Raw genomic sequence first — 8,789 nt, forward strand, 5'->3', positions numbered from 1 at the left:
TGCTCTCCCTGCTACCATTAAACTGTTACCTACCAAGTTTTTTACTGCAATATAAATTTACTATAAAACAATATCTATTGAAAAAATGTTTTTTCTCAATACAAGAATTTCTAAATGATGATTTTCATATATGTAATAATATAAAACTTTTAGGCTTTAAATCCTTTGATTATTAATAATATTAAGAAGTGTAAAGATTTTTTCTGTGACATATGTGAGCTCCTTTGTGTATATGGCATGAATAAATTGTGTTTATGTTTAAATTAGGTGAAAGAACAGCTATTTTTGTTAAATCTCTCTTTTCTATCAGATAAAGTGATGTGTAAGTGTAACATAAGTGTTTCTGAAATAAAGATGATTTTACTTAATTATTTAACTGTGGCCACCATTTATTTTACCTACCTAAAATATAGCGGGTTGGGAAGGGCAGAAAAACTTCCTGGTTTTTCATGTAAACATTACAGCTATGTAGTGTTAGAGTCTGATGATGATGTAACAAAAATCGACTCATCAAAATGCATACCTCTTGACAAAAGATTGGCATTTTCATTTGTCGAGAAAAGTCTTCCCAACCCACTATATTATAGCCACTCCACTTCAACAATGGACTTCTATTTACACAAAAAAAAAAGATTTAAATAATATTGAATGTTTTTTCCTTTAACTTTAAATATTTAAGAGAATTGTGTGAGTATTCATGTTCTTCTTCTACTGGAAAATAAAACTGTAAAATAGCTAATCTAGTGAAAATATTATAAATGATTTAACATATTTTTTTGTAAAGTGGGCTAATATGAATGATCTCTCTTTAAGTATAAATAAGTGCTACTCAATTGGATTCTCTAGACTTAAAAATCAAATGAATAATATATACACTATTGATGACATAGTACTTAGTTCTGTTGACTCAATAAAGGATTTAGGAGTAGTCTTTGATACTCAGCTCAAATTTGGGGAACACTGTGATCTTGTGGAGGGAAAGGCCTCTCAGATGTTAGGTTTTGTTTTATGAACTTGTCGTGACATGTCTATATCTACTTTGAAGATACTTTATTGTTCATTGGTTAGAAGTCATTTAGAGTATGCCTCGATCATTTGGTCTCCTTTTTATAATTGTCACAAAATGCAACTTGAAAGATTCCAAAAGAGGTTTACCCAGTATTGTTCCTACGAGTTGAATATGCAGGAGAACCTACTTGACATGGAGGCAATATTGGGACTTCAATCGTTGGAATCTAGAAGGATTCAAAGTGACCTCAGCTTTATGTATAAGGTTATTCATGGGCTTATTGATTGCCCTGCTCTCATCAACACCTTTAATTTAAAGGTCCCTGCACGCACCCTAAGGAGACATGAACTGTTTGCTTTACCAATCTGTCACTTCAACTATTCTTTACATTCTCCAATCTGTCCTAGTCTTGCCTATTTCAACTCTCACCCTGAACTTGATCCATTTGCAAGCTCACTGGATTTATTGGTCAACTGGGTCAAATATTTTAATTTATTGTTTTCTTATTGTGTTTATTTCTTGTGTATATGTTTTGAAGACTGTCTAATTATGTTCGTGAAAGTACTTTTATTATGTTAATTATACATCTTTTACTTTATTTAATATTGTAACCAAATCTTTTGTAAAATGGGGTTTCCCATATATTGATTGAATAAATGAATAAATAAATATTTAATTGACCAAGAGCATTATGAGAAACTAAAAGATACTTGTAAGTGTGCTGAAAGGGTTAGTCTTTGGAGTTCTGTTGTCCTCCCTTTCAGCCAGTGTACCAATTTAGAAACCAGATATGTTTGCTTTTCTGCAAGGCATTGTATTTTATTAATGACCTAAGTACATATCTTAAATGACTTTCTAAATAAATTAAAAACATTGATTAAACAAGATATATTATGATTAAGCAAAAGAATAAAGCACTCCTTTAGTTAAGTATGTAAGAACATTCAGGTGTACTGTCTATAAAATATTTCGGATTAAGTGTATGTACAAATTTAAACTGATCGCCACATATAAACAGTAGCTCTTAGAAAACTGTTCCAATAATATTTGCTTTATATGAGGGTAGATTGTCAAAACTATTTATTATATGAAATTTTAAAATTAAACATGTGTATGAAATGGATAACAATCATATGGTAATAACTGCAGAGAAGAGCATAATGTGGTTTATGCCTTAAGGAATGGAATCTTCAAAAAAAAAACAACAACTACTATAGATCAATTTTCTCTTTAATTATTAAAACTAAATAACTGTATGACAAAATTTAATAAAACAATAAACAGGTCATGGAACATAAACATTAAATAAGTTTTATTTTCTAACCAAAAATAGAGACTTTGGGTCCAGTTGGAAGATTCTCGTGCCATTTTGCCTATTCAAGATCTGAAACAAATAAAGTATATATAATAAGATATGCATATTTCATTGAGACAACACAAAGTATATAAATTATCTTCTGGTGAAACAATCCAGTAATAAGTAAAACTTTATTAAAATATTGCTCCGTTTTACTCACAACAAAAAAGCTGATTCATATCCCTTCAAACACATTTCATGATCTCTGGGGAATCCTAACATACTTCCTGTAGCTTATTTATTTCTGGCTGTGTACTCTAACCAACAGTAAAGACAGGCAGTTCTTCCTGGTTTGCCAATTTCATCAATATGGTAGAATCTCAATGATTTCTTGACGGATGTCCTTAAGTGCATGGTCTGAGCCCTATCAAACACATTTCATGATCTCTGGGTATCCTAACATACTTCATTTAGCTTATTTATTTCTGGTTGTGTAGTCTAATCAGCAGTTAAAACATGCAATTCTTCTCCTACAACAAATGGGTCCCACAGCTGTTAAATTGTTGACCAGGATGAAAACAAATCATACCTTGTAATCATTCTAAGTACACAAAACAAAGGCCACACTGGCAAAATATATGCGAACTTGAATGAAGTTATGAGATTTTCATCAGTTTTATTTGGCAAATAATTTGTGTTGAAGTTTTCCAATAAATATTAGTTAAAAAATAATAATTTCTCAAGGTGAATTATGTTATTGTTTTGTTGGGTTGACATTGACATCTGAATTTAACTGATTTGTCAAATTCAGATGTCATTGAGCATTGCTGTTTGAGCTTGGCATGTCATGGGCGCACTAAAATTTATTTTTTCACGGTCGGTTTGATAAATTATATAATTTAATATTTTGCCGCAAAATTCATATACCTAGTTCAAATTGTTTTTTTCAATTTAGGGTTTGGGCGACATAGGGTAAGTTTAGTAGATAAATTTTATTGCAGGGGTTGTTAAAGCAAGTGACGGTTATTTTATTTCAATGGTTTATTTTACTAGCTTAATTTTAGCTTCTACTGATCTTTCCATTTACCTAATTGACTTTCAAAATGAAAATGGAAAATAGAACAGTCGACGTAAGAATTCTTTTATCCAATCCTAATACACAGATTATTATACGGTCTAATCTTTTCCTTTTCTATTGTGGCACTCCCATAAATTGTAAAAAAATTTGTCAATAAGCTTTTTTACTATTTTTTGAATGATCTTGAACCAATAAAAAAATTGAATTGGGAGCATATTTTGAAAAAATGTTCATCTTGAACACGGACTTTCTTCGAGAATTGAAAAATGCAAATAAATAGGTTTTCTGTTCATTTTAGAGTCAAATCGGTTATAACCTTTTTTAATCCTTCTCTGTCGATTTTCGAACAAAATGTGTTTCTTTGGTTTTTTTTACTAGAAATTATCTGTTTAGGGCTTACATTCAAATTAGTCAATAGCCATTTTAAGAAAAAGAAAGTGATATAGTGGGAAAAAACAAGTTTTCTTTTGTTTTTTCCAATGTTTCATTAATATCTCGGCTTCTGTAGCTCCGATTCAATCCGTTAATGGTTTATTGTATTCCTTATTCCGTTTCTGCTTATCATTTGCATATTTCATTGTATTAACCTTAATATAAAGGCCAATGTAAAATAAAGGATATTAGAAAAGATATATGGCAAAACCAGTTTGAAATATTTCAATGCAGGATTTTATGAAACATGATTTGCCAAAAATTTATGTTTTATTTAGGTAAAATTATTGAATTTTTACAAAGGGTTGATATATTATGCAAAAGTGTGTGCTAGAGTCTTATTATTTATTTCAGCGTACTTACTCTCATCGCCATAAAAAACATCTTTATCAGGTGTGGCCTAGACCTAGAAGTTTTCACCAACCTTCATCCTCCTGTATGACTGCATTTGACTGTCAATTTTTTGCTTGAAAAATGCATTAAAGCTTTCGAAATGTATAAGAGAACACTACACATATCCTGAATCGAAAAAATAAGAAACACCAAAGCTCTCAATAGAATGCAGGAAAACTAATGATAAAGCTAATGATAACAATAAAATAATGCAAATTATGGTGTATTGGACCTAGAATAAGAGGAGATTATAATGAAATACATCGGTTGGTTTTCAAGGGAAGAATTTAGAGAAAAGGTGAATAGTGAGAATACACAACTCATTGCTCGAGGATCTACACAGATGGCTCATTCAAAATCTTCAGAGCAGCTGTTTAACGAGTTGCTCGTCACTTGGATCACCAATCTTTGAAGGAAGACGGCTGAATGAAAAGAGTAGAGCGGAGCTCTTATCACATCATGATTCTTAGAAGCATGATACCCCAAAAACCGTAAAAGCAAATGGTCGTTAAGCTCACAGCGTTGCCGGGGCAGCACCTGTTAAACAATCTCTAATAAATTTAATTCTTTTTTGAATTGGTTTCCTCTGACCAAAAGCTTTTCTACTGGTCCCAACTGATCAAAGTACGAGCGAAGCTCGTACTTGTTGTGTATGTTGTACTGTTCATAGTACAATATCTGATTTTGGCTTGACCATACCAGATATGCTGGTTGATTTTACTCGGACTGACCTATCTAATTTTTGTCTCTTTTTATCTAATGTAAATATTAGTTTTCTTGGAAGATAGCAAGAAGTTGCTGGTCTAGGCAAAATCGAAATTGATTGTCATAGTGACACATATTTTCATTGCCAACTTCCTTGGGCCACAAATTTTGTTATTTATTTTTTATAAAAGGTTTTATGGTACTTATAAAAAAAAGTTAAGTTATTTTGTTATATATTTCGATTGGCAATACACTTTGTGCGTGATTGCTTAAATACGGGTTTGACCTCTGCGGTCGTTCCTTTTCCCAGACCGCCGTCATGAAGTGAAGAGTGCTTTAGTTCTTTTTGAAATTCGTGTGAATTTTACCCATATGGGGATATAATTGACTAAATGTGGTGAGAGTAAATCAACTTTTTGGGCGTAATGCTATAATTTGTTGTTTTGTTGAATTTACTGGCCTTTATGGCGATTTAAAACCTAATAATTTTTCACGTGCCCTCGAACATCGGCAAAATAGCGGTTCTGATTGGCATTGGCAGGGGACAATTTAATTAGCAAAGCTACATAACATGGATTTTGGACGGATTTTTTTTGTACGGACCTGATTTCTTCAGGCCACATGGTGCTTTCGTTTTGGGGTTATGTACTCTACTGGCTCTAATCTAGAAGGAGATTTTAAGCAACTGTGAGCTAACGTCTAACCTAGACCACTACCAGAGCTTGTGAAGTGGAAGAGGTGAAGCTTGGAAGCCTGCAGTTTTTCTTGACTGGGAATTGGATGTCTGGGAGAGTCTCGAATCTGAAGTAGTCTGCTGTGTGTGGAGCTAAGTGACACAACATAACATTTTTTTATTCACTTATTTTATTTTGATTATCACAACTTTTATCTTTTGAGTTGAGATACATACATAAGCTTATTTAAAATTTTATTGACATTATTTAATCGATGTTATTTTATTATTGAATATTACTGATAAGAGTACATATATATGTGACAAGTGACTCCTGTGAGGTAAGACGCAGCCGGCTTCGTAGTACTACGAGTATATACTTGGGTTATATTATTTATTTTCAGACTACTCCTAAGATGTCAAATTTTCTCAGATTGGCTAGTAAATATTAGAGTAAACTAATAAAAGGGTAATTTTAAGTGGGGAAGCTTCAACAGTTAGGGTTGTTATTTTTTTTTGCTTAGGTCAATGTCCGTGGCGGGATATACCGGGCCATGTAAGTTATTAGTTAAATTGAATTGAAGCTTCATTCCCCAAAAGGTTTGGGTGTAACATAATTTATTTTATTTTGACAACCACACTTTGATTGTGTATTTTTTGTGTGATGTTGTGGTTCCTTATTACCAACCTAAATAATTATTCCTCTTAACGATAAATAACATAACATAATTCTCTGTGATAATCAAGACTTAAATAAATTGTTATTTTCTGTTGTTAATTTGTTTTTCACTTGAGTTGAGTAGGTTGGAATATCATAGATAATTTGGAAACAATAGTGTATACTGATTTGACTTTGATTTTGTTTTCCAAGTTTCGTTTTGAACTTGCCTAAATAAATTTTGATAAATATTGGGCGTCCTTTGGGATTATATAAAATCCAAAACTTGGTGGCGCCATACTGATTTTGACATTTAGTTGGGTAACTCTTGGGTAGTTACTACCTAAGAAATTTTGGTTCATTTGGTTGAGAAAGAAGCTAGAACCCACATCGGCTTGAGCTAGCAGCATTGTGAAGGATTCCTTCTCTGGGCGTTTCAGGTAAGAGGGGTTAAGTTCCTCCGGGCATCAAACAACTTTTGGAGACCCTCTTAAGGCCATAAACCTTTCACTATTTTTAGTACTTCTTTTCTTTTGATTAACTTGGCATTCATCGCCTCACCACCATCATTCCATTCTATTGCACTTTAGAAAAAAAAAAAATATAACAAGCGCGCTCGCTGGAAGGTTAAGCAACTCAACATCTGTCTCCAACAAGTGCTGACATATTCAAGGGATAACGAGTTCACTTTAAACCATTCGAAATCTTCTGTAATTTTCTTTGGTCAAATAGTGAATGGACCCCAATTTCCAGGTTAAAATCGATCAAGAAGTTTTGCGACCTGTGGATGAATGTAAAAGTCTTGGTCTAATTCTAAATAGTAAACTCAAACTTAGATCTCATTAATCAAAGGTACTTCAAGGCTTATATATATCATTCCGAATTCTCTTATAAGAACAAAGACATGCGGCATACTGACCTCAAAAACCTTTTATCCGAGAGCCTGGATATTGTCACACTTTCTTAGACTTCGTTTCTTGGCAAAGACTGCAACGTGTACAAAACTCTTGTATTCGATTCATACTTATATAATCTTAGGGCGCGAGACCACTGCAGATAATAACTATCAGAGCTTGGTTGGCTCAAAATTCAAGATCGCCAAACCCTATATTTCACTTACTTTGTATACCATCTGATAAAAACCAACTTGTCTGCCTATCTGAACAATAGACTCTCCTTTCGATATACTATACACCACTAGATTTAGCAACTTTATAAGTAAACCAAAATACCGTACTGCTCCTAACGTAGCTTTTCTTATCTGTGACCGAAAGTGTAGAATAACCTAATTTTAAGTAAGCTCCATGATCCGTCTCAACAAACGCTTAAGAGGAAACTAAAAAATGTTTTGCTTGGCCAATATTTATAGTATTAATGATGGGATTCTATTACTGTTAGTTTTCTTCTATTTTTCTTATATACCTATATTCTTTGCTTTCTTCACATAACTATATAGACTTTCTTTTTCTGCATTTGTATACATAGCATATTGATAATCTTGGTTTGTAAAGTACTGTAATTTTTTTTTCTATTTTGTACCGATATTATGTATATATGCTCTGTTAAGATACCAGCCTTAGCTGTGCTTCGCAGAACCTAAAACAAAAACTATTTATTTTTAGTATTATTATTTTAAACCACTACTTTTTGGATCTTCTATGCTAGCGTCGGAATCGCCGTCCGACTCGCCCGCCAACTTGAGAATTGTTTGTCAATATGTTCCATGAACGATCTGTAGTTTAAAGTATAATTTAATAAATTATTACAGAAAAAAATTATTATAAGTATAAGGATACGCTATTGATTAAGTTCACCCTGAAACATTCTAACTCTATAAAATTACTGTGCTATGCAAAAACTACTAAATTTAAACACTGGCCTTAATTTTGTTTTATAGCTGCCCTCGTCATTATTATAGATGCTATAAAAATGCAAATCGGTGAAACTGACTAGCTTATGAATTTTTTCCAAAGTACTTATCTAATGGTTAAAAAATCACTATTTATTAAAGTTGGCTCATTTTATATTTTTTTGTATAAAAATATATTTTAAAAGTTGTAAGGGCCCTTATTTATCTTTCTTCCAATATTACAACGTTAATAAAAATGTCAAAAAGTGATAAATGTTATGATTGCTTTCTATATATAATTTTTAATGAAATATGCACATGCAGTGAGTGAAAGAAAAATGTGAGTAATTTCATATCGTAAGTTACGAAATGACTATTTTATTTACTTCGTATATTTGATACATTAGGTTAAAAAACTATTAAGTAGAATTTTATACTACGTACCAAAGGCCGTTATTTTTAAGGAGTGTCAGATATAATCTTTTTGATATGAGTTATATGTGGTTCTCATTACATACAACTTTGTAACACAAGTAACGTGAATCAAATATATGTTATTTTAATGTAACTAGATGAAAATCCACTCTATTTACCTTTCTAAAAGGTAACAAAATTGAAAATTTTAATGAGGACCCAGAAACGGTATTACGTGCTGTGCCAGCTTACTATACATTACTGACAGGCGATTTTAATGC

The 8,789-nt window shown here is 32.0% G+C and overlaps 1 long non-coding RNA gene across 1 annotated transcript; it reads right to left on the bottom strand.

Annotated features, from left to right (window-relative positions):
• Positions 1-2,218: 2,218 nt before the first annotated feature.
• On the bottom strand, positions 2,219-3,049 carry LOC126741679 (uncharacterized). Its single transcript, XR_007662280.1, has 3 exons — positions 2,896-3,049; positions 2,527-2,836; positions 2,219-2,393 (listed from the first exon to the last, which is right to left on the bottom strand). It is a non-coding gene; the product is annotated as an uncharacterized LOC126741679 (long non-coding RNA).
• Between the last annotated feature and the right edge of the window lie 5,740 nt (positions 3,050-8,789).

This window comes from Anthonomus grandis, chromosome 10 (assembly GCF_022605725.1).
Source record: "Anthonomus grandis grandis chromosome 10, icAntGran1.3, whole genome shotgun sequence".
Lineage (NCBI taxonomy): Eukaryota > Metazoa > Arthropoda > Insecta > Coleoptera > Curculionidae > Anthonomus > Anthonomus grandis.